Source organism: Dermochelys coriacea, chromosome 3, assembly GCF_009764565.3.
Source record: "Dermochelys coriacea isolate rDerCor1 chromosome 3, rDerCor1.pri.v4, whole genome shotgun sequence".
NCBI classification, from domain to species: domain Eukaryota; kingdom Metazoa; phylum Chordata; order Testudines; family Dermochelyidae; genus Dermochelys; species Dermochelys coriacea.
In genome coordinates this window covers 162,406,146-162,432,250 of record NC_050070.1, presented here as the reverse complement: position 1 = coordinate 162,432,250, position 26,105 = coordinate 162,406,146, and the positions used below count along the sequence as shown (strand labels likewise).

Genomic DNA, 26,105 nt, shown 5'->3' with positions numbered 1-26,105 from the left:
AAAAAGTTGGAATGCATAAACTAGCAGACCTTGGAGGTGCGGTGGGGGAGAGGGGGTTATCTGGCATATAACACATAAGTGTGACAGGCAAGTACAAAAGCTAGAGAAAAGAAAGATGATCCAGCCTAGGCTTCAGGAGACCTTGGTCTGATTCCTACCTGTGTCACAGAATTCCTGTGTGACTTCATCTCTCCATGCTCCAGTTCCCACCCCCCATCTGTGAAATGTTGATAATACTCTGCCTCAGAGAGGGGTTATGAAGCTGATACATTAGAGACTGTAAAGAGCTCAGATACTACGGTAACCGAGGCCTGACAGATAGAACTACTGTCCCAAAAGCAGAGTGGGCTTTACAGCAACCCCTGTGTCTCCTAATAACTGCCATACAAACAAAATACCTGGGTTAGATTTGCTTTGGTTTTTTTGCTAAGCAGAAATGCTAAAAATATGGCAAGAAAGTTGTTGTATTTTTAGCCTAATCAATCAAAACTAATAAGCCCCTAGTACCTTATGTTTCTCTCAATCAGAGCATCATCATCAGTGACACAACACTAGCCCTTTTCCAACAAAGAGCAGCCCAGGGCCCTCAGATGCAACTCCAGAGTGATTGCCTTAGAGTTTCTCCGTACCATAAAGTAAAGCTTGCCTAAATTTAAAGAACAGATGGCTGAACTGTGGGACAATCCATCAGATGGCTCTGAAGAGTTTAATACAATTAAGGATATGCAATCTGGAAATGCCCCGGGCTCAGACAATTTGTCCAATGATTTCTATAAAGCTTTCAAAAACAAGACTGCGCAGCCCCCTTTTTGCATAAGCTTAGTGATTTCTTCCTAACTGCAAGAGATTCAACCATTAAGGGAAGCAAATAAAACCCCTTAATTCCTTCACTACTATGTGGTGTGCAGGGAATGGAGAAGAGAGAACAGAAACTTTTAATAAATATTAATGAAATGTGAACAATTAATAAATACTTTGCAATTATAGTACCTTTTATCTAAGGAATTCAAACATTAATTCTCACAACACCCCAGAGAGGGCTGTAATTACACCCAATTTGCAGAGGGGGAAACGGAGGCAAAGTGGTTAACTAAATTTTTTTTTCCAGGTCACACAGTGGGTTGGCAGCAGACCTGAAAACAGAACCCAGTAGTCATGCCTTCCTAGCTCTTACTCTAATCACTAAACACCCTCCCTTTCTCTCTCAACTGCCATCAATCAGCTCTTCCACTCTGTTGAGCTGGCAGCTCCAGAGTAACTGACAGCTTTCCAAACTAAAGAGGATAGCCTGCCTTTGACACCAAAAGAGATAAATAGATAGCTCTTTAGAAGACACAAATATGTGCACACACACACACACACACACTTATTTCTAAGTGACTATGAATTGAACCATGAAAATATGGTCCTATAGCATTAGCCAACAACAGTAGTCCAGTTTCAATAGTTCTTTAGGAGACGTCCAAAATGTACTTTGCAGTTCTGTTATGCCTGCAGCATAGTTGGGGGTTGGAAGAGAGAAAGAGAGACCCACCCGTAACACTGGAAGTTGCACTAACCTAAAACGCAGGAGGGGTTGAGTTCATGTTCTTTAACTTAATATTAAATTTCTGTAAACTCCGCAGCCTCTAAAGGGACAGTGGAGGTGCTAGTTACAGATTCATAGTTAGGATGAGTTGAGTTTTGCACTTGAAAACAGGATTCAACCTCTGTTACATTTCCAGACAAAACCTATGTGAAGAGGGAGTTAAGGTCAAGCTATCATGTCAGTAACCGAGGGTAAATTACATTATCAGGAGGTTGTAATTATCCCAGAAACAAGCATTATAAACCCAGGAAATTCAGGGTTATGGTTAATCTTAAAAGAAATCTAACCATATTACAGTATGGAATGCACAGTGAGGGCACACATATCTTGTAAGAACATTATGCAATAACCATATGCAAATAAGTAATGTATATTAGTGCTTGAAGACTCAGATTAAACTGATTTTAAAAGACATTTTATTTTTAATTTTCCCCCCTCATTGTGTCCCTGCAGGGCAGAGTTAAGGTTGTTTGGGTGCCCTACCTGCACATTTCCATTGCTTATTCACCAGCTGGTTTATAGGCTAGTTCATATAGAAGCCAACATCCCTCTTCTACCCCCAATCCTACAGCTCAAGTGCAAGAGGTATGTCTTGTGTATATGATGGCCCAGAGTTTAAACACTGCTGAAGAACCAGCTAGGGAAAAAATAGTATCTGATCATGTAATTAAGGACTGTATTGTAATTCATATGCACAAAGGGACCAATGAAGGCTATATGGGTAACTTTAATTCTGCCATTACCTAACATTTGAGTGCTTGACTTTGCAACCTTTCTTCTTTTCTCAAGATTTTATATGTAATAAATAGGACATTCAAATTCGCTTGAGAACTCTGAAATAATTGTAATTGTTTATATGATATATATTGCACAGTGTATTTCAAAGTGAATTGGAATGTTAATATTTGTTTTGTTGTATTTTTAATATTTGTAGTCTAGTTAATGGAACACAATGGGCCACTTGATTGTAGAATGTGTTTGAAGAGTGAGAGTTGTGTGAGAAATTTTTGTCTGTATTGAGCGAGGGAAAGACCTCACCTGTGTACACTCCAGAAAAATCAGAACTTTATTTACTAAAGGTATCTATCCAGACCTAATGTTTCCAATTCTCATGATTGTATCACGAGTCTTGAAATATTCAGTAATATCCTGGAGACATGCGAGTATGTGAGACTTTCAGCTTTAATTTTGTAAAAAAAAAAAGTTTTTAGCCCTCGTGGTTGCAGAGGAGAGCTTGAAAACATGAGTCAAGTGCACCCTAATGGCTCAAAAAAAAAAAAACAGAAGGCAAATAAAAAGCCTCACAAATTTATTATTAATTTATAAATCTCATGATCTTTAAGCTGCTTGTGACTTTGGAGGGGGGGCAGGAGGAAGGTCTGACTGATGAGTTTTGAACGTTTGGTTCTGGCAATATTGCAAAGAGCAACCCAGTTCCTCAAAGATGTAACAGTAGCACTTATTGGGAGACCAGATGCCTCATGGCATTGCTGATAAACTCCAGAGCCTTTTGTGTGTAGGTTTATCACTTTGAAGCCCACTCCGGTCTGTGGGGATTAAAAGTTTCCCCCATCCAAAGGCTGTATGGGATGAGTTTGGTGGATCTCAGTTCCAGCTGCTACCTCATAAACTCACCACCACACTTTTGCACTGATTGGCAGACTCAGCAGAAGGGTCAAGAACCACACGAGCCCTAGTGACTGAACTGCCCTTGTTACCACTAGATTAAGTTCCCCCCCTTCTCCTTGGATCAGGGTTGTACACGCTGGCAGGACAATGCGGGGGAAGCTTGCCCTCCTGCTGCCTTTGAGATAAACAGAAGACTTCATTCACCAGCGCTCTCAAGCAGCACGTGGCACAATGTTAATGCAAATTATTTGCAAATTAGCTCAGTACATAATTTTTCATAAACTGTTGCACAGAGATCTGCACAAAAAACTTAGCAGCTATGCTTTAGAGTTTGAGATCTGCTTTCCTAGTTCTCACTAACGCACATTGTCACAGATGTGTCTCTCTCACACTCTGCTGAGAGGTCTTCTCTTTTACCCCCACACTCCTCACTTGACCAGTATCATATACAAACTCTGCTCACAGGAGCTTTCATTCACACACCTCTACAGGTCCTCTCTCAACTTGTTACATGCACAAGTCCCATGGAGAAAACACCTGTCTGAGGCAGCTGGCTCAAAAAAATTCCTGTCTGATCAACAGCCTATATTCACAGAAGAAGGACGCATCTATTAGGCAGGATAACTGGGTCATTCTGAGTCAGTGTCCCCTGGTACACTTCCATAACATTTTCTTGCTGTTATTCCACAGAATACTGATAAAAGTTAGTGGGTGATGAAGATAAATAGTAAAAAGCAAACAATGTATTCATGCATACTTACAAAGATGTACAGCATCCTGCCAAATGCTGAGCTTCATACTGCATGTGCCCCAGAGGATTAGTGGCACCATATATTAGCAGCTACTTGCCCTTGCTGGAATGTCAAAGAAAGACTGGAGGGATTATACAAGGCAAAGACATATATGCCCCCACTGAATAGTATGGAGGTCGACAAATCACTTCAACCTCTAAATCTCTGAGGTGTGACATTTTGGCTGACAGAGATATCTCCCTTATTTTCCTTTTGATAGCAACTTTGGATGAATTACAGTATGTGCAGTTTTATCTATTCTGATTCCGACAGCTTTGGATGATGCCTTTCCCTGCACAACTGTGACATTTTCAACTTCAGTGCATTATTCAAATCTTAATCATTTCATTGAACAATTGCAAATTACAACTCTGAAAAGGTCTCGCTTCTTTTGCCCCCCCCCCTTTTTAAAAAAAAAAAAACCTGCCCTGGAGGCAAAAATGAATACCTGGGGGAGTGTTTGATGGAGGTTTCACTGATGTGATCGGTTATAGCTCTCCCTATTATTTTGCTTGAATCATTTAGACTGAGACTTAAAAGAATTATTTTTAGTAAGTGACATCCCACATATTAAATGATTTTTTTGGTCTGCAACAACCATCACAGAGAGAAATGGATACGATATCAGACACAAGCAGCCTAGTTCCTACACATGGGCACCTTAACATGATGTCCAAATCCTGACTTACATATCAAATTGTCACTCAAAAATGTAGGTCCAGATCCTCAGCTGGTGTAAATTAGAGTAGCTCAGCTGAAGTCAGGATCTAGTCCATAAGGAGCAAATATGGTCTGGCAACTAGATCAGGGGCCTGGCAGTAAGAAATTCTAGGTTCTCTTCCCTAGTTTACCATTGACTTGCTGTTTGACCTTGGATAAGACACTCAACCTCTGTGGCAATTCTCCCATTTGTAAAAGAATGATAGTAATTGCTTTACAGCCCTTATTACAAAGGCTGGTTCCGAGATTTAATTTATTATAGTTGTAAAGAGTTTTTAGGTTCTTGGGTGAAAGTTCACAGTATATTTTTAATTAATAAAATAGAGCTAGATAAATTCATGGAGGATAGGTCTATTAATGGCTGTTAGGCAGCATGGGCAAGGATGGTGTCCCTAGCCTCTGTTTGCCAGAAGCTGGGAATGGGAGACTAGGGATGGATCACTTGATTACCTGTTCTGTTCATTCCCTCTGGGGCACCTAGCATTGGCCACTGTGGGCAGACAGGATACTAGACTAGCTGGACCTTTGGTCTGACCCAGTATGGCAGTTCTTATGTTCTAGTTTTACATACCTATTTACTATTTTGTGTGTCCAAATTTAGGATTTGCATGTCCAGAACTGGGATTTGTATATCTATTAAAGGTCCTGGGGCAGATGCTGAACTCAAATTGTCTTAGCATCATTGAAAGCATTAAGTTACACCATCTGAGCATCCAACCCTCCTTGTTTGAAGATTTGGCCCACATTATATCAGGAAGATTTTTTTCCCTGCTTCCTAAATGATATAGATTCCTAGGCTCTCTCACTAATCTTTAGTCTCATTGCCAAGGAGGAGAAGGGCAATGGTTTAGGGACCCGGCCATGGTACATGGGTGGGGCCATGGTACATGGGTGGGACCATGGGGGAGCCATGTTCGTGTGCATAGGCCCCTAAATTCCCTTAATCTGGCCCTGAAAAAAAAAAATCACAGGTGCTCTACAGCCCCAAACTTTGTAGAACTCATTCCAGCAGAGGGCTTCAAAACTGTAATAATAAGAGCAAGGTGATCTACTTTAGTTCATTTTTGAACAGTCTGACAAGCACATCAAAGGACATAATCTGGGGCACTTTCAGAAATAGCCATAGTATGGATGTAATTCTGTAACCTGTACTTGTGTCAGTGAGCATTTACATGAGTAGTCCATTGAAGTTGCTGGAACTGCTTGCATGAATGAGGGCTCACCAGCATGAGTAAAGCTTGTGCATATGCAGCTAAAAAGGATTACAGCAGCTCATGTAACATTTTGACCTAGAGTCACCATTGAAGATAAGTGCAGAAGTTCTCCAACAAGACAGCAGTATGGCAGTTCTGCAAGTCAATCCTATATGAATAAAATCAAGGCCACAAGGTGTGACAACTGATAGACCTAACTCTGCAGAAGGAATACTGCTACTTTCCCAAACTGCATTTAAATAGAAGAGTTTAAAGTCTCCTTTGATTGCTGTGCAAGAGAAATTTTAAAAAGGGAATTGGGAGCATGAGAATGGAGAAGGCTTTTAAAGGAATAACTCAAATTGGAGGAAAGCAAATAAAAGTTTTTTTGATTCTGTCAGTTCATCTAAAATAACACTGTGACCAAGGCCAAAGACACTGGGATTTTCATCTACATAATCTTCACATTTATTGTGTTGGCAAGCTTTCAGGTATTTCACATGGCAAAGACACATTTTTACAAGGAAGAATAGCTTGGCTATGGAGGAAAAAATAAACCCTCTTCCCCCAAAAATGCATGCAGAGGACTCCACACTTGACCAGCCAATAACTGATGTTATTTTATTGAACCCAAGAGAAAACATCAAGTAGAGGGTGTTTCTCTGGGGTTGCTTTAAGGGAAACTTCATTGATCAACTCTTGCAGAAACAGAGTTTTCTTAAATGCTCTTGTAAGCAAGTAATTAACAAATTCTTAATAGATTTGATTTAATTTATGTATTTTAGTTGTGGCATCTGTATTAGCTATATCAGACTGAAAACACACTTGCCTCTGGTACACTATTCAACAAAGGGTGGATAATCAGCTGTGGTATATTCTCTTTAGCTCACAAGTTTTTCCTCTCCCTCCACCCCAATGACTATCTGACAGGGATTTATATGACCAGCATTAATAGAAAATGTGCATAAATCAGTAGGGTACAAGAGGCATCATTTCACAGTGTGGAGTTCAGCTCTTAACAAGCAAGCATAAGTTAGATGAGCATAGGAGAAATAGCTGGGGGCTCTCTTATAACCCCATAAAGGTTTGGGTCACATGAGCATTGTTGTAGATTAGAGGGTTTAGAGGAGACTACAAAGCCACCCCATGTGATTTGGGACAACTGATCATCAATCCAATAAAAAACAAATTATTCTTTAAATTACAATTTTTCACTGCTCACTGTTTATGTTTTGTTTTTTGTTTTGTTTGTTTGGTTTTGGTTTTTTTGGTTTTTTTAAGAAAAGCTCAAGTGAAAATTGGCACTGGAAAGTCTGACGAAGAAAGCAGAGGGTTCTGAGAGACTTTCAGCAGACATTAGGAAAGCAAAAATATAGCCTCTTCCTACAGACAAAAGGAGAAAAAGATCAGAAAGGAACTGAAAGTCTGTAATGGATTGATTTATCTTCCAATGAACATTATTATGCACTGAATTACCTACTTTCTATATTAAATGCTCTGCCTATTATCCATTTCCAAGAGTGCCCACAATGTGCTAGACTTTACACAAATATAAAAGAAAGAAGCAACCCTGCCCCAAAGAGTTTACAATCTAAAGCCCCAAATCTGCAAATGTTGACATGTGTGAATAACTTTATGCATGGCAGTAGTTTGAGATGACTCCTGTGTCTAGTAACTCAAGTGTTTGCAGGGCTGGGGCCCATAGCGGTCTTTCTGCAGCACTCTATCCTGTAAAGAATTTTTAAAGCATTTATATTTATTCAGGGCAGAATCCAAGTCTGAGTCGCATGTTCTACAAAAGACAATAGTTTGTTGATTTAAAATTATCTGGGGCTCCTTAAAATCGTGTGTTTTATCAAATACATATGTATTTAGCATATGTACAAAACTAAATTTAGTTTACTTTAGAGTGTTACAGCTATTTTGCTTAACTGCCTGGAAAAGAAGCCTTCTGACCTGTGTATTTTTGTAATTTCATGTGATGGATGGATGAATATTGACTTCAGTCTCCAACGTTGCTTAAGAAGTAGGACTATTTGAAAATCTCATTAACATCGTTTACAGAAAAGTCAGTCCATCATTGGAAGCAACACAGCCAGAGTCTCATCATCATCATCTAAAGAAGCAGCCAGTTCAGATAATATAAGTAATCTTCTGTGTAAAATGGAGTCATTGGGATTGCACTGGTGTAAATGGGAGCAGAGTTTGGCCTTTTACATATTAAACATACACTTCTCTCACACCATGTCCCTGGAACATCAGTAAAACAGAATTGTCCCACTGGATCAGAGAGGTACTGCTAGGAAGGGGGAAAAAAAAAAAGTGCCTCACTGTAGATCAAGCATAGCCCTGGTCTACACTAGGCATTGAGGTCTAATTTAGCAGTGTTAAATCGATGTAACCCTGCACCCGTCCACATGACGAAGCCCTTTTTCTCGACTTAAAGGGCTCTTAAAATCGATTTCCTTACTCCATCCCCGACAAGGGGATTAGCACCGAAATCGGTTTTGCTGGGTCGAATTTGGGGTACTGTGGACGCAATTAGATGGTATTGGCCTCCGGGAGCTATCCCAGAGTGCTCCATTGTGACTGCTCTGGACAGCGCTCTCAACTCAGAAGCACTGACCAGGTAGACAGGAAAAGGCCCGCGAACTTTTTAATTTCAATTTCCTGTTTGGCTAGTGTGGCAAGCTGCAGGTGACCATGCAGAGCTCATCAGCAGAGGTGACCATGATGGAGTCCCAGAATCGTGAAAGAGCTCCAGCATGGACCGAACGGGAGGTACAGGATCTGATCGCTGTATGGGGAGAGGAATCCGTGCTATCAGAACTCCGTTCCAGTTTTCGAAATACCAAAACATTTGTCAAAATCTCCCAGGGCATGAAGGACAGAGGCCATAACAGGGACCTGAAGCAGTACTGTGTGAAACTTAAGGAGCTGAGGCAAGCCTACCAGAAAACCAGAGAGGTGAACGGCTGCTCCAGGTCAGACCCCCAAACATACTGCTTCTATGATGAGCTGCATGCCATTTCAGGGGGTTCAGCCACCACTACCCCAGCTGTGTTGTTTGACTCCTTCAATAGAGATGGAGGCAACAAAGAAGCAGGTTTTGGGGACAAGAAAGACGATGATGAGGAGGCTGTAGATAGCTCACAGCAAACAAGTGGAGAAACCGGTTTTCCTGACAGCCAGGAACTGTTTCTCATCCTGGACCTGGAGCCAGTACCCCCCGAACCCACCAAGGCTGCTTCCCGGATCCACCAGGCAGAGAAGAGACCTCTGGTGAGTGTACCTTTTAAAATACTATACAAGGTTTAAAAGCCAACATGTTTAATGATTAATTTGCCCTGGCATTTGTGGCTCTCCTGGATATACTCCCAAAGCCTTGGCAAAAGGTTTCTGGGAAGGGCAGCCTTATTCCATCCACCACGGTAGGACACTTTACCACTCCAGGCCAGTAGCACATACTCGGGAATCATTGTAGAACAAAGCATTGCAGTGTATGTTTGCTGGTGTTCAAACAACATCCGTTCTTTATCTCTGTGTTAGCCTCAGGAGAGTGATATCATTCATGGTCACCTGGTTGAAAGAGGGTGCTTTTCTTAAGGGGACATTCAGAGGGGCCCGTTCCTGCTGGGCTGTTTGCCTATGGCTGAACAGAAACGTTTCCCGCTGTTAGCCACGCGGGGGGAGGCAAAATGCAACCTTGTAACAAAAGCACATGTGCTATGTATGTAACGTTAACAGCAAGGTTTACCATGAAAGAGCGAACCCATTGTTCTACAAAATGGGTCTTTTCAAATACCACTATCCTTTTTTTCCTCCACCAGCTGCATGTGTTTCAAGGATCTTCTCCTTCCCAGAGGCTAGCGAAGATTAGAAGGCAAAAAAAACGCACTCGCGATGAAATGTTCTCTGAGCTCATGCTGTCCTCCCACACTGACAGAGCACAGACAAATGCATGGAGGCAGACAATGTCAGAGTGCAAGAAAGCACAAAATGACCGGGAGGAGAGGTGGCGGGCTAAAGAGAGGGCTGAAGCTGAAAGGTGGTGGCAGCGTGATGAGAGGGGGCAGGATTCAATACTGAGGTTGCTGGAGGATCAAACTAATATGCTCCAGCGTATGGTTGAGCTGTAGGAAAGGCAGCAGGAGCACAGACCGCCGCTATAGCCCCTGTGTAACCAACCGCCCTCCTCCCCAAGTTCCATAGCCTCCTCACCCAGACACCCAAGAATGCATTGGGGGGCCTCCGGCCACCCAGCCACTCCACGCCAGAGGATTGCCCAAATAACAGAAGGCTGGCATTCAATAAGTTTTAAACTTTTAAAGTGCTGTGCGGCCTTGTCCTTCCCTCCTCCACCACCCCTCCTGGGCTACTTTGGTAATTATCCCCCTATTTGTGTGATGAATTAATAAAGAATGCATGAATGTGAAGCAACAATGACTTTATTGCCTCTGCAAGCGGTGATCGAAGGAAGGAGGGGAGGGTGGTTAGCTTACAGGGAAGTAGAGTGAACCAAGGGGTGGGGGGTTTCATCAAGGAGAAACCAACAGAACTTTCACACGATAGCCTGGCCAGTCATGAAACTGGTTTTCAAAGCTTCTCTGATGCACACCGCACGCTCTTGTGCTCTTCTAACCGCCCTGGTGTCTGGCTGTGCGTAACCAGCAGCCAGACGACTTGCCTCAACCTCCCACCCCACCATAAATGTCTCCTCCTTACTCTCACAGATATTGTGGAGCGCACAGCAAGCAGTAATAACAGTGGGAATATTGGTTTCGCTGAGGTCTAACCGAGTCAGTCAACTGCGCCAGCGTGCTTTTAAACGTCCAAATGCACATTCTACCTCCATTCTGCACTTGCTCAGCCTGTAGTTGAACAGCTCCTGACTACTCTCAGGCTGCCTATGTATGGCTTCATGAGCCATGGCATTAAGGGGTAGGCTGGGTCCCCAAAGATAACTATAGGCATTTCAACATCTCCAACGGTTATTTTCTGGTCTGGGAAGAAAGTTCCTTCCTGCAGCTTTTGAAACAGACCAGAGTTCCTGAAGATGTGAGAGTCATGTACCTTTCCCGGCCATCCCACGTTGGTGTTGGTGAAACATCCCTTGTGATCCACCAGTGCTTGCAGCACTATTGAAAAGTACCCTTGCAGTTTATGTACTCGCTGGCTTGATGCTCCGGTGCCAAGGGATATGGGTTCCATCTATGGCCCCACCACAGTTAGGGAATCCCATTGCAGCAAAGCCATCTCTATGACCTGCACATTTCCCAGGGTCACTACCCTTGATATCAGCAGATCTTTGATTGCGTTGGCTACTTGCATCACAACAGCCCCCACAGTAGATTTGCCTACTCCAAATTGATTCCCGATTGACCGGTAGCTGTCTGGCGTTGCAAGCTTCCACAGGGTTATTGCCACTCGCTTCTCAACTGTGAGGGCTGCTCTCATCTTGGTATTCTTGTACCTCAGGGCAGGGAAAAGCAAGTGACAAAGTTCCATGAAAGTGCCCTTACGCATGCGAACATTTCGCAGTCATTGGGAATCATCCCAGACCTGCAACACTATGCGGTCCCACCAGTCTGTGCTTGTTTCCTGAGCCCAGAATTGGCATTCCACCGCATGAACCTGGCCCATTAGCACCATGATGCCCACATTGGCAGGGCCCGTGCTTTGAGAGAAGTCTGTGTCCATGTCCTCATCACTCATCACCGCACTGATGTCGCCTACTCGCCCGGTTTCGCTTTGCCAGGTTCTGGTGCTGCATATATTGCTGGATAATGCATGTGGTGTTTAATGTGCTCCTAATTGCCAAAGTGATCTGAGCAGACTCCATGCTTGCCATGGTATGACGTCTGCACAGAAAAAAGGCGTGAAACGATTGTCTGCCATTGCCCTGATGGAGGGAGGGACGACTGACGACATAGCTTACAGGGTTGGCTTACAGGGAATTAAAATAAACCAAGGGGGTGGCTTTGTGAGAAACTGAATGGCCACCTCAAGGAGAGAACTCAAAACTGGGTTTAGCAGGCCGTCGATTTCACAAAGGAAGGGAGGAGAAAATGAATACAAAACAAATCTGGTCTATTTCTTGTTTTGAGCCACTTCATCTATCTTTATACATCATGCTGGCAGCAGACTGTGCAGTACAACCGCTAGCCATCGTCACCTCCTGGGTGCTCGGCAGAAGACGGTGCAGTAGGACTACTGGCCATAGTCTTCTGCTGGCTGCAGATTAAAAGATTGAGTCCTACCAGCAGTGCACTATCACCATGAGATGAAACAAGGGAAATGACCTGGCTGAGTCACTCCCACGTTTGCCCAGGCGCCTGGTTAAAAGAGCACCCAGGACTACGTCGACGACAGCTACCAGTAATACTGCACTGTCTGCTGCCAAAAGGCAATAAACTGCTGCTGTGTAGCAATGCAGTACCATGTCCGCCAGCACCCAGGAAACATATGGTGACGGTTAGCTGAGCGGGCTACATGCTTGTCGTGGTATGACATCTGCACAGGTAACGCAAGAAAAGAGGTGCAAAACGATAATCTGTCCTTGCATTTACAGAGGGAGGGAGGGAACGGGGGCCTGACGATATGTACCCAGAACCACCCGCGACAATGTTTTAGCCCCATCAGGCACTGGGATTTCTACCCAGAATTCAAATGGGCGGTGGAGACTGCTGGAACTGTGGGATAGCTACCCACAGTGCAAAGCTCCGGAAGTCGACTGTTGCCTCGGTAGTGTGGACACAGTCCGCCAACTACATGCACTTAGAGCATTTGCGTGGGGACACACTCGACTGTATAAAAACTACGCTTTCTACAAAACCGACTTCTATAAATTCGACCTAATTTCGTAGTGTAGACATACCCATAGACTATACCTGGATTGGTCAGAGTAATTTAAATGCCTATAGAACTAAGATGTATGAGCATATAATAAATACACCACTGTTACACCCCTCTGTGCAAATATATTTAAGATGTGCTCCCTATCCCAAAGAGCTTACAGTCTGAACAAGACAAGACAAACATAAGATAAGACATAGAATAACGTGGAATAAAATTTGCAACTTATTAATTTATGTCCTATACATTGGACTTATATAAGCCAATATATGATCTCACATGAACCAATACGAGTGGTCCACATCCTATATTCCATACAAGTATGGAGTGTAACATAAGCGTATAAGATACAGAATGTAAGTTGCATGTTCTTTCTGCACGGGGCCACTATTCAGGAGAAGGAGAGAGGGTGTGAGGATTACTAATGATGAGAAAAAGAAGAAGGGATAGCTTGAAGAGATGGGTCTGGAAAGATGAAAGAAATGAAATCAGACGAATACAGAAAGACTGTTCCAACCATAGGGGCAGCATAGGAGATGTCATGAAAATTAATGGGGGGAAAAGGCATGAAGGACCTGATTCATCAAAGCACTTAAGCACATGCTTGATCTCCACTGAACTCAATGGAACTTAAGTATGTGCTTAAAAGGTAAACATCTGCTTATGTGCTTTGCTGAACTGAGACCCAAAAGTTCAGGCCATTCTATTCTGGTAAACGGGACTCTACTATAAAATCTGACTTGTACATTTAATTAAACACCACATCTATCCGACAAGTGTTCTGCTGCATTCTGACCCTAATCCAACTCCCAGTGAAATTTATGGGAGCCTTTCTGTTGACTCCAGTGGGAGTTCGAACAGGCCTACTTCATACTGTGGAAGTCATGACTTTATTCAATGCCTCTGATGCAATCCTGAATGAAGATTCTGAATGAGTCACTTCTAAATTTGCTTATATAATTTACATTGAAATTAGCATTTATCAGTACAGTAAGTGAAGTGTTAATTCATCAGTTATTCAAATGTATTAGGATGTTCTTATGTTTATTCACCAGACATGTCCTATGATGGGTCAAGGCTTCCTTTAAATAGATTTCTTTTAATTTTAGGAGGGGAATTTATATGCATGTATAAACTTTAAAAAAAGGTCTGCCATGTATGAAGAGCAGCTGCTAATATTTTTCCCCTACAGAGTCTCACACAGAGTCTAATTACAATAGTTTAATGTTCTGATTTATGGATTAGACTCAAGAACAATTTATCCCCACGTGCAAATGTGAGACAGCCTCATCATTCTCTTTTGACATTCTCAGTGGTGCTTTTAAAGCTTTTGGCACATTTGATCCCAGCATTAGCTCAACAATTCTGCTTCAGGGGATTTGTTAAAGCTATCAAAGTTCAGATTTGAACTATGATATCATCTGTCTGATCTCCCCACCTTGATTATTCATCTGAGACCAAGATATTATATCTTCACGAGTAAAGGGTGAGCCAATTTGAATTAAATAAGCACCAACCTGAAACTTTCCACAAAACATGATCCAAATCTTCCCAGAGATTCAAAAAGATTTGGCTAGCTTTTCCCATTATTTGCTCACTTCTGAATGATTGGTTCTATTTGGAACTGTCAGGAAAAGTGGAAAATATATGAGCAAGCCTATTTTCAGCCCAACCAGAAGTAGGAGGAATTTTGTATTAGATCTGGGCCCAAGAGACAAAGCCTAAACTTCCTCAACAAGTGGGATGTTCAGATGTGTGGTGAGGGTTTAGACTTTTATAGATGAAGGGCCAGATTTTAAAAAACAGTGCAGCATCCAGTGTTTTGGAAATCTATCCATAAGTGTCTCAATAGGAGCTTATGATTGCTGAGCATTTTTGAAAATGTGGCCCTTATTAAAGTCCTTAAATGGGAACTGACCTCTTTTGAAAATCTGCCCCTCAAAAGTGTGGGGCACTTGAAAACTTGCCCTGAACTCTTTCAAAAATCTGGCCATAAAGACCAGCCACTGCATCTGGGAATGGATAAGGATCCAAACATTTCCAAAGTTCAGGGAAGTTTGAAACTAGCACGTGTTGGTTTTCTTTGGTTGTTTGTTTTTTCTGCCAGTTGTTAACATAAAGCTCAGATCAGGATCTCAATTTCCCCTATTCAGGGGAGTTTCATATCTCAGGCTCTTATTCTGACCCAGCTCTACTGGAAACCAGAGCTATGGGAAGGAAACTCAACAGGTGTTTACTAACTGGAAGGTCACAACAGCAACTTAACTAGATGGCATTGCACCTATGTAGTATTTTCTATTCCTGATCACCTGGTTAAACATATTATTAATTATTATTCTTTGTTATGAAGTATGTGTAGCACCCTTGCCGTATTGACAGCTACCAGCATGCTCCACAAAGAACAGAATAGATGCAGAGGCTGGTAAAATGAAACTGCCTGCCTAAACTGTGTTTGAGACTTAGACCAGGAGTGGGAGCTGGAGGACTAGACTGAAACTTAAGAAACACCAAACTCCATGTGTTTTAACAGAGAACTAGAGAGTGACCCCCACTCTTGTACAGGGCCGGCTCTAGGATTTTTGCCCCAAGCAAAAAATTTTGGCCACCCGCTTTTTTTCAATCTGTCCTCCCCCCCCCCACCTCCAGCTTTGCCCCAACTCTGCCCCTTCCTAACCTCTTCCCCAGATCCCCAGCCCCACCTCCTCCCCCCAGCGGGGAGCCGCATTTACCACCCCCACCATTCCTTCCTGGGGCTCCCCTGCAACCTCCCACCCTAGCTCACCTCCGCTCCACCTTTCCCCCCGGCCTCTCAGGTGAGGGAGAGGCAGCGCATTCAGGGGAGCAGGAGGAGCGCAGGTAAGCGAGGGTGGGGGGAGCACAGGAAGTAGCGGGGGGGTAGAGGAACCGCTCCCCGCCCCCGCTCACCTGTGCTCCACCCCTGAGCGCACCACCGCCCGGCTTCTCCTTCCTCCCCCACTGCCAGGTTTGCCGCGCCCAACAGCTATTTTGCACGTGGCAAGCCTGGGAGGGGCGAAAAGTGGAGCAGCAGATGTGCACTCAGGGGAGCGGGCGGAGGCGAGCTGGGGCAGTGGAGGCACATTTCTAGGGGCAGCAAGGCCGGCTCCAGAATGCCGCCCCTAGAAACATGCTGCCCCAAACACCCGCTTGTTTTGCTGGTGGCTAGAGCCAGCCATGCTCTTGTATTCCCACTGGACAGGGAGAGAAGCCAGCCCTTCCTTTCAAGGAATCACCCAGCTGGGAGAGACAGCCAGCATGTAGACACAGGGGAGTGGAGAGGAGAGGAGAGGAGCGGAGCCTTCAGATTCCATTGTTCAGAAGAGGACTATCTGCCAGCCTCACTCTGTATTGCCAACCCTTAGCCTTCAAAAGTCATCTGTCAGGCCTCAAAAAAATCATGAGATTTTTAAACAACACAATACATTTTAGGTAGTTTATTTTTGCCTTCTGGTTTCTGACCTTTCAGGGTCCACTGGGTCACGCTTCCCCACTTACCTCTACAACGATGAGGGCTATTCGCTTACTTTTTTAAAAGACAAAAACAGATTCTCACTCGACTCCTGATCTGGAACTTTTAGAAAAAACAGCAAATATTATAAATCTCCAAATAAAGATCACATGAGTTGGCAATGCTGCTCACTTGTTAGGCCTCCCTTGCATCAGAAGCCCAGGGAAAGCCAGTTTGTTCCATTCCACAGGGTGGTCTATGTGTCTCCCTGTAAAATGATATCACAAAATGATTATTGCTTATACCTTGTACTTAAATCTCTCTGGAGTCACTCCCTAACTAGCAAAGACTTGGCCCCAGTTAAGTGGGATGGATGCTCGCAGAATTGAAACAATATGTTAGTACCTCACTGCATCCAAGCAACAGGTAGGCCTGCAGTGTTTGAGATTATTTATCATTGCAAATGTACCTTTCCTTGGTCTATCCTCTACAGACTCAGCACAAGGAAGAGTGTGTACACTGATCTAAAACCTGCAGATTACCCATCAGTTTGCACCCACTTTACTTTTATATTGTTTGGGGATTCTGATTCAGTTTAGTTGTGAGGGAATGTGATCATCAGAAAGAGGGCATAAGAATATTGTTATAGGGCTAATTTATTCATTGGTACATCTGTTCCCCATGACTTCCCCTCCCTTTTCATTGACACAGTGGACAAAACACTGCATAGAGGCTCAAGAGACCTGGATACTATTCCCAGCTCTGCCCATAGCCTGCTGGGTGATCTTGAGCAAGTCTCTGCACCTGAATTGTTCCCCTCTATAAAATGGGGATAATGGCAGTGGCCTCTTTTATAAAGCACTTGGAGATCTAGTAATGAAAAGTTTTAGAGCAGAATATATACACATAGATACAGCTGTTCTTTGTGGTAAAGCCCACTTACTCTTCCCTCCTAAAAGACTCTGGGCATGATTTAGGACCCATGTATAGAATTTTTCATACATATAGTATGAGCAATATGGCTGAGTTAACGTTGCTTCTGCAACCATAATAAAAAAATAAGATGTCAATTAACTGAGAAATAATACGGGATAAGTGTCATTAAAACTGTATCATGCTGTGTGTGGGGAAAAGAGCAGAGTCAACTTTTTCTGAGATTTAAATGCTTATCTGTGCAAAGCAAACATGGGGGTTTTTTCTCCCTCCAAAACTCAGTGTGCCTGAAAACCGTTGAACCAACATTTTGCCTTTGTTGTGCATCCTCATCCTCTGGTGACCAGGATATTCACAGGTCATAACTGGGCATGACAGAGAGAATGTAGCCTAACAAAGTTAGGGACCCAGGTCCCATTGAAACTCAATGGGAGCTGGGTGCCTATGTTCTTTAGTCTCTTTTGAAAATTTCAGCCTAAATGGTTTATGGTAGAACAAAGATCCTAGATTGTATTAGAGTTTGTGTCAGAAATCAGGTCACAGTTCTGAAAACAGCAGAAAAAAAACAAACCTGCCCTGTGATCAGAAATGCAGAGGCTGGAAAGGTTCATGTTATGATGTTGGTGTAAGATTTTTATTTGATAACAGCCCACTTGAAATCCTTTGAGGCTATTTTTACAATATAATGCTGAACATTCATAGAGCATGTAACAAATAAACTCACCTTGTCATGCCTCCATGAGATAAGCATTGGACAGATGGGAAACTGGGGCAGAGGGATTAAGTATCACACAGCAAGTCAGAATTAGAACTGTGACTCTAGTCATTCCCAAACCTTCTGCGTATTCCTGCAAGCCCTGATGTCTCTTCACAAAGATTTTGCAAAATCTGCTTTAAAAGTCAAGTCTATCCATTTTTAATGTTATAAACCTCTTGAATGGCAAAAGCCGAAATCCTTTCCTTGTAAAACCAAGTACCATTGTGGCAGCTGCTCTCTCGGCCTCACATTTAGTGTTTTGCCTTCTTCAAGCCAGACTGCAAAACCTAGGTCTGATCTACACTCCAGACGTAGGACAATGCAAGGCAGTTTATGTCAACCTAACTATGGAAGTGTCTACACTGAAATTTCAGTCCTGTTGACGTAACTGCCCCGCTACACCAACTTAATAATTCCACCTCCACGAGCGGTGTAGAGTCAAGGTCGACCCCATGTTGCTTTCATTGCCTGTTACTGGCTTTCTGGAGTCATCCCACAATGGCCCACTCAGACAGTACAATCAATACAAGTGCTCCTGGTGAGGACGTGCATTGCTGACACAAGGAACAAAGTGTACGCACGCACAAGTGATGTAATTACTGTGGCAGCTGTATGCCAACGTAAGTTAGGTCAACTTAATTTTGTAGTTTAGACATGGCCTCATACACAGCCCATTGTAAGGGGGAGTGTGGAGCCACATCAGCTATAGGGAACTCTGGATGAGAGTATACCAGTTCCAGAGAGCATGCACTGCAACCTTTGAGATGCTGCAGCCTTTGTATAGAGAGGAACGTGGACATTATATCACCCTGCCCCTGTCCCCTCCATCCCCCTCCCACACACACACTTTGAGGTGGTTTGCACTTCTCGATACACCAGCAGTGAGTAATCCTCATGTTCTCCCTACCAGTACCCTGCACAGACCAGCCACAATCTAGCCTCCTCTGTGCTTTGAAGAGTATTGTGTCCTTCAGCTAGGAATTAGGCCTTCTCAATGTATAAAACAAAGGATAATTTTTTGCTGTAAAATTAAGAGACATAGAATGTTTTCCACCCAAGGCATGAAGGAAGAAGTGTTCCAGCCTTTTTAAAGCTGTTTAGCTGACATAAAAACATCTTTCCCTTGCAGCCAACTCAGCCTGGTGCCTGCAGCATCCTTATTATCATCAGGCCACACTCTATTGGACTCTTATGACAGACAAAACCTAATCCAACCTACATCAAAGTGGCATCTCTGAAGTGATTAAAATTAAATTAGCGCTTTAGAATTCTAGAGAAGATTGAGTTATGTAATATACCAAGAGACTGCCTCAGAAACTTGGATACTCCAAATTAACCATACTATATAGATTTACGTTCGCTCCTGTGGCAAATTGCTGGCACTACTTTGATGGGTCTCACACTTTCTCTTCTTGGGGAAGGTTCAGGGCATCATTTCACACCCCTAAACTGGGGTATTAACTGCCCCACTAGCGTCCTGGAGAGGGAGGGACCCAGGCTCACCCTCTACTCTGAGTCCAGTTCAGGTGCCCTAGGGATAGCAGTAAACCACTAGAACTAGCAGTTCCTTCCCCTGGGCTACTTCCCTCTCCTGCTCTTCAGCTTGTGGAGCTTCCTGCCCTCCCTCTGCACAAACCAAGTGTCCATTTACCTAGGGTCTTGGTCTTCTTAGCCCACCACAGCACTTCTCCAAACTCTCCTCTACCTCCCTCCAAACTGCTCTCTGCTCCAACACCAAACCACTCTGCTTCAACTTCTTCACTTGTCTGATTGAAGCAGGGGGGTTTTATCAGGTGACTGGCTTCAGGTGCTTTAATTAATCTATAGCAAACTTTCTTCCCTCTACAGGGAATAAGGCTCCCTTCTAACACTCTCCTGTTGTCCTCTGGCCATGCTGTATCACACTCCCTAATAAAAAATACTGCAATATTCCACAATAACGGTCCAGAATAAGGCAGTAATACTATTGTAAATGGTAGCCTTTTGTAGCATTATGCTAACATATTGCTGTATTTCTCTATAGAAAAGTATTGATGTTCAGATACAATAATGATGGGCCGATTAGAAATACCTATTTAGCAGGGTGGATTTGATTTAAATCAAATTGATTTAAATCATTATTTAAATCACTAGTCAGGGAGACTTGATTTAATCATGGTTTTCTACATAAAAGTGCCTTCTTGCTGGTTATTATAACCTTAATATGTATTCTTCACAACTCAGAGATAGATGTAGGTCTCATTTTTAGAAGGTACACACTATGCATTTTTAAACAGTGATTTATTTTGAAAACTTTTCAGATTAGTTTTACAGCTATATCAGAAAATGAATGATTGTTTAGTTATTTCATTTACTAAAGGTAATTGAAGCAGATATTTATGAACTCATTGGGAAGTGAACGATCTCCAATTCAACAGGATAATCATTAATATTTGGAGGATTTTCTTGTCATTCTGTATTAGGAGGAGAACATCACCAGACAGACATTTAAATTGTTTTATTTAACTAAAACAACAATGTTAAGTATTCTGGATTTTTTTCTTCAACAGTAAACATATCATATTTTAACAAAACAAGCATATGTCCCTCGCTTCTCACATTTATCTCCAGACTTCTTCTTCTTGTCCAGATCTATTTTCCCCCCAACAATCTTCTATTCATTGAACTTTTTGAAACTTTGCACTTTTAGAGAGAGGTAAGGGATTGACTCCGTGTACACAAATTTGAAGAGGGACAACATATTTCTCACCTCTATATATTATTTATTTATTTAAAAACATTTTTTGCTGTTAACAAGCATGTTACCTCTGGAGACACAAATCCACAGTTTGAGAACTGCAAAACTAAGCGCATCTGATGGTATCTTCTAGACTGAGCACTGAGTCCCATTGAGTAGATAGAAAGATTAACCTAAATAATCTATACAGAAGCCTGTGGAACCCCATAAGATTGGGTCCCTAATCCATGAACTATTGGAACTCATGTACAAAACTTTTCTTAAACATTACATGAATATATTGTCTCATACTATAGAATTAGAAATTATAATCCCTATTCTATGTGAGAGATCTCTGAGCAATAATGTACCTTAATTAAAACTATCTTTAGATAAGTTTTTTCCTCAAAAAGAATTTTATCAAAAAAATCCAATTTAAATAAAAAAAATCCAAATTTTTTTCTTAAAGCATTGATTTTTATCCACTCTGCTATTTAGATTAAATATATAGCCAGCCCATTCACAAACAGAGACCCATGAGATAGTGATGAATATAGCTGGTGTCCTTTTAGATGAGATTTTTATTGGTAATTATTTCCCCAAACTTCTGTTTCACTCCCAACTCTGTTACTTAAACCTAAGGATTGTGGACTTTTGTCCAGCAAAGGTGGTAGAATGAAATCCCCAAACAGCAAATCTATAGTGCAGGCTTCTTCATACTCCTTTTACCAATGTGTTGTAACCCTATTGTAGAGGTCCCCCTTTTCTGGAGGAAGAGGGGAGTTTAGTTTCTGTGGCTCATTCAATTCTTGGTCTCACTCCAGGGACAGCCAACAAGGTTGCCTATTATGGTAGTACTTCTTTTGTGTGTGAGATGAGGACATTTGTCCATTAGGAACTGGACTGAGACCACCGAAGTTATTTCACAAAGTCCTCCAGACCAACCTTCAGATGCTTACAACTTTCACCCATTGCCAGCCTGGGCTAGACTGGAACCAGATGTGCAATCCTGGACCCACTGAAGTCAACAGCAAGACTCCCATTGACTTCAGTGGGGCCAGGATCGCTCCCCAGCATGCTACAGGTAAAAGACTTCATAACCAGTCCACCATGCCAGATGATGCACTATAGTGAAAAACAATTGTAATTTGTTTTTGTTGACACTTAGCTGGCTGTATCTTACACCTTGTTTTGTCCTTCTGTGTATTAATGGCCAAATGGTTCGTGTCTGTAACTGAAAGAACAATACTTTTTTTTAAAAAAAAAGTGCACATCTGAAAACACAGAACAAAGGGCCAAGTTCTGAGGCACCTCATTTTGCCAACTCCCTCTGAAGTCAATGGCAGTGTGGCCTGAGGACAGTGAGTAGAAACTGAGTAAGGACCTCACGATTTGGCCAAATGAGAATATAAACCCTCATACCCAGGGTAGAAGTCAGAACCAAAGCCATAACTTCAGTAGGTGTGGAGGACACTCTGGACCTGGCCTACCAGCCTCAGGGGCCTGTTCCAAGCCCCACTGAAATCAATGGAAAGAGTTCCACTGACTTTGATGGGTTTTGAATCAGGCTCTGTGTTTGTATAGGACCAAGTACCCCATTAGCCCTCCTCAACCACTGATAATTAATAAATTAAACTCACTGACATTTGGTTGTGAATTATTAGGTTACTACAGAGTTTTAGGGGTTGGGAGGGGCTGCTCATTTATTTTTTAGTCAACAATACTAGATCCTTCAAACAAAAAGCCGGTGGGACTGTGAAAAGATAGCTGTTGTGCATAGTCCTTTTACATATAGGCTGCCAAGGAAAAGCAAGTGGACCTGTTTCGCTGATCTATATTTATGCTGAGCTTATCACTGGTGCATAAGGTTGTCCTGTGGCACAGTGACGTGTACATGAAGACGTCAAAGCTAGATAAGATACAACAACCTGTTGTTGCATGCCACATTTGTAAAGGAGCATCACTGGTATTTATTTCAGATTACTGCCATCCAAAGCAGGTAGCTGGATGTGTGTGACCAGAGGGTGATCTTACAAAACAACACAATCTGACAAGTAGCAGGATAATTAGTCTTGCAAAGAAGTTTGGAACTCTTTTAACATGTAATAGATATTTCAGGGATAGGTTAAAGCCTAGTTACCTGAAGAGACATTTCAGCGGTTTACTTCTTATGCTAGCATTTGAATTCACAGCAATGCAGAAAGATCATATGGAATGTGAATTCTAAGAGCCAGACTCTGATCTCAGTTAGACTGGTGTAAAGGCAGAGTAATTTCAGATTAAATCACAATTTTTTTGCCCTTAGTGTGGAGAAGGACATTTGAGGAATCCAGTGGTTAACCAGGATGAGTTAATACGTTTAAACAGCCTTTGTCCACATTAAAGGCAAATCGTGTTTGACTTTGTATTAGATAACACATTTTCTAGCTTGTGGCTTTGTCTGAAGATTTGCTCCTCAGATCTTGCCCTCTGCTGTGACTCTCTCCAGAAAGCTTATGCTCAAATAAATTTGTTAGTCTCTAAGGTGCCACAAGTACTCCTTTTCTTTTTTTCTCCAGGAAGAGAAAGCAGAGTCATGATGCAGCACATAGAAAGGAATAACACCCTCCCGCTCACAGTTTCATGTCCCTCTCCAAATGCCACCACAAAACCTTCATTATATTTCTTTATCTTGCAACAGACCCTCTTGTAAAAGGTTATTGTGAGCTGACCCTCTGCGTGAAGAATGATACCTTATATATTAAATGTGTATTGTGCTGGCAGGTTACACACAGGAGCTTTGAAGTGGTCCTGTCTCTAGCCAGGTGCTATTAATGCCTCACTTTTATCAGCACTATCTCACTGAACACCTGAAAAGAAATAATGCTAAAGAAAGCACTGCAGGGTTTAGTACATAAAACATGTTTAATCCTCCAGTAAGTCACCAATGATTTTATATAGTGTATCTAGAGGTTGGTCTTTTCTTGTCTGGCTAATAGATTTTAAAAACTAAATTGTTATACTGATTTTTTTAAAATGTGTGAAATTCACTCTCTTTAGCCTTCTGAATCTGCTAATGCTGCTTCCCCCCCTTCTTTAATACAGTATTTAGGTTCCATCTAGTGGCTTCCAGTAACCTCGATATCACACTGAGGGCTAGATAGTCAGGCATGTAAACCCATGCTAGAGGCAACTAGCATCCATGCAGATTGGTATGTGCCAAAAATGAATAGGAAAGGGGTGCATGTGATGGTCTGAAAATATCACAAACATCTGTGTCTAGTGACCAATAGATGATTGCTTTTTTTATACATATACACACAGTTTAGATAGAAGATAGCCAAGTTTCTTTTTATCTCCTAAAAAGCATTCTCTGGGCCTATTCATGATATATCTTGGTGCTATGGCTTTACACATAATGTAGCTACTAGGGGCTTGTCTGTGAGGAAAAGTTTTACCAGTCATATCGATATAGTCCCTGGGCCTACATTCATGGTATAAGAGTGGCTTTCTGCTGTTTATTTTAGCTTTTTTCCCAAGCAACAAAACTGAACAGTGCCTTTATTAAGACCAAAGAGTACTTGTGGCACCTTAGAGACTAACAAATTTATTTGAGCATAAGCTTTCGTGAGCTACAGCTCACTTCATCGGATGCATCCAATGAAGTGAGCTGTAGCTCACGAAAGCTTATGCTCAAATAAATTTGTTAGTCTCTAAGGTGCCACAAGTCCTCCTTTTCTTTTTGCGAATTCAGACTAACATGGCTGCTACTCTGAACATTTATTAAGACCATAATTTTTAATAGCTTACTACTGCAATCTGTAACCCACTAGCTTCCTTTTTTTGTCCTATGACTGCCGGCATGTTAACAGGCCACTTCATCTTGAATGGTCCCTTAGAATATGTTCTAACCACTTATGCTAAAGAATCTGTTCCACCTTGTATTTAGCTGTGACACTCTTAGTCCCTTCCCCAGACCTGAAGAAGAGCCCTATGGAGCTCAAAAGCTTGAACCGACAGAAGTTGATCCAATAAGAGAGATAATCTCAGCCACCCTGTCTTTCTAATATCCTAGGACCAACACTGCTACAACAACACTGCAAACTCAGGGTAACCCTTTCTGGGGCTGCCTGTTAAATATTGTTTTGTGCTATATTTCTATTTCAAGTCTTATTTCTGTGGGGATGGCGCTGTCTCACATAAATGGTCACTGTGTTAGAGTTTGGTGGATTTGAGTCCTTCAGTCTGCTCATCTACTCAAAATAATGCATTAGCACACTTTTTACCTATGTCAGCTGCAGGAAAATCCTAAACAGGAGTGTTTTGTCCATTATACTGTCTGGAGTGTGCTGTATACCACACTGATGATCATGTGCTCTGATTACATACTTGGAATAGGCTGAGCCTGATATAAACATATTGAGTGTAACATAAATATGTAGATACTTGTACACTTACCTTTATTTGTATTCAGTTACTATCAATGCTGACATTTAAATTAGTCTATTTATTGCAACAAAATACCTTGCAACAAAATACCTGCAACAAAATAACAAAACCTGGCTCCAGGTTCTCCCTACATCAAGGTTTGGGAAGGTTAGGACCTGGGGAGTTTTTAATTCAGCTCTGACAACAAAAGAGTTTTCATTTTTATATATATATATATAAAAGTCCATGATTTTAAAAAATAATAGTAAAATATCTGCTACTGAACCAGAGGAGTTTCCCAGATGCTCTAGAAAAGAGGTTAATTCAGATTCAAGACGGCCCAGGTAGACAGTAACAGCTTATTAAGTCACACTAGAGACAAAGACAGAGTACAGTACCAAGCATTTAGATAAAAAGAAGCGATAGGTGGCTCCATAGCTCAGTGGTTAGAGCACTGGTCTTGTAAACCAGGGGTCGCGAGTTCGATCCTCGCTGGGGCCTGCGCTCTGTTTTGTTTGCGAGAACGCGCTAAATAAAATTGTTTTAGGGCGGCAAGGGGAGGGGGCAGCTCCAGCCGCCCTGCTCTGTTGCACGGGCTCTTGCAGAGGCGGGGACCAAGGCACCACGCCGGGAGCCGCGGAGCCCCAGTCTCTGCCCGCGGCACGTGGAAGCTGTTAGGGCCTCCAGCCCCGGCTTGCTGCCCCGGCAGCACCGCGCTGGGGTGAGGCCGGGCCGGGCCGGGCGGAGCGCAGCGGGAGAGACACGGGACGCGGCAGCCGCTGCCCTTCTCCGGCGCTACGGCGGGGAGCCCTGCCAGGAGCGGGGCTGGGCTGCGGGCAGGGGAGCAAAGCCCCCCGCCTTGGCTTTGCCGGCCGAGAGCAGGGAGTGCCCTGCCCGGGGAGCGGAGAACACGCTGCCCCGGCTCGGGCTGGCACCTCTACCAACGTAGGTCGGTCTAACTCTCCTGTCTGTTGGCCAGGGTGGGGCATAAGCCCCATCGTCACAGTACTGAGCCTGTCTGAACCTTGCATAATGTCAGGTTTCAGAGCA

At 42.7% G+C, this 26,105-nt stretch overlaps 1 long non-coding RNA gene and 1 other non-coding gene across 2 annotated transcripts; one reads left to right on the top strand and one right to left on the bottom strand.

Annotated features, from left to right (window-relative positions):
* Positions 1–7,245: 7,245 nt before the first annotated feature.
* On the bottom strand, positions 7,246–12,935 carry LOC122459116. The gene is made up of 3 exons (XR_006279583.1): positions 12,799–12,935; positions 9,749–9,751; positions 7,246–8,251 (listed from the first exon to the last, which is right to left on the bottom strand). It is a non-coding gene; the product is annotated as an uncharacterized LOC122459116 (long non-coding RNA).
* A 12,548-nt stretch (positions 12,936–25,483) lies between these two features.
* Positions 25,484–25,556, top strand: TRNAT-UGU. The gene has a single exon. It is a non-coding gene; the product is annotated as a tRNA-Thr (tRNA).
* The last annotated feature ends 549 nt before the right edge of the window (positions 25,557–26,105 follow it).